Source organism: Phaethon lepturus, unplaced genomic scaffold (assembly GCF_000687285.1).
Source record: "Phaethon lepturus isolate BGI_N335 unplaced genomic scaffold, ASM68728v1 scaffold13514, whole genome shotgun sequence".
Classification (NCBI taxonomy): Eukaryota; Metazoa; Chordata; class Aves; order Phaethontiformes; family Phaethontidae; genus Phaethon; species Phaethon lepturus.
The window spans coordinates 30,042-30,898 of NW_010534060.1; positions in this window are offsets into that span (position 1 = coordinate 30,042).

Below are 857 nucleotides of genomic sequence, written 5' to 3' on the forward strand. Positions count from 1 at the left end.
GGAGGAAAAAAATATTTTAAAGGAAATAAGATTCCTAAATTACTTCTAAAAACGTAACTAGTTTCCAAGTCAGATTTCTTAAGGCATTTAGATGCTCAGCTCCCATAGATGTCACTGGTACCAAGCAATTATACAACTTGGAAAAGTAGCAAGGTGACACCCTAGAGAATTGTTGTGGGAGTTCAGTCTCAGCACACAAAGCAGTAGGAAAACAGGCTTCCTTGGCTGCTCTGCTCTTAAAAAGGCTAGTAGAAACTGAAGCCCTTTTTTGCACATCTTCTGCAGCTTGTCTCTGGCTTCAGCAGCATTGCATAGGACACATACATGCAGAATTTGGTCCTAATAGTTAACCATGCTGGCCTCAGGTTATGTCACTTGCCCCTGCAGTAACTATAGTGCCTGCAATGGAAAGGCATGGGCTTCAGGACTTTCCTGTATTTCCCAAAGCAGCGAGTTCAAAGTCAGTAAACATTAAAAAAGGGGACGTCAGAGTCACAAAATTTAACAAATAGCTCCACCAGAAGAGCATGTAACTTCAGCTGCTTTCCCTTAACAGAAGACGACAGCTTTCATCACACAGGTTTAAGACCTCTCATTAGCTGCTGGTCTTTGCTGCTGCCTCTTCTCCTTGCCGTATATGCAAGGATAGACACTGCTGCAATGTGCACTTTCGTTCTCTCGGCACTTTTGCAAGCGCAGTTAACAACAGGGAAGTATGCCCGCTGCCAAAAGGCAGAACGGTGGCAACCAGGCACCACAAAGCACAGAGACAGGCGCGTTGTTTCCTCCCATCTCGGGTCACACGCTCTCTCAGAGAGCGGGGGGCAAGAACTGCGAGCATGGGGGGGCAGGAGGGA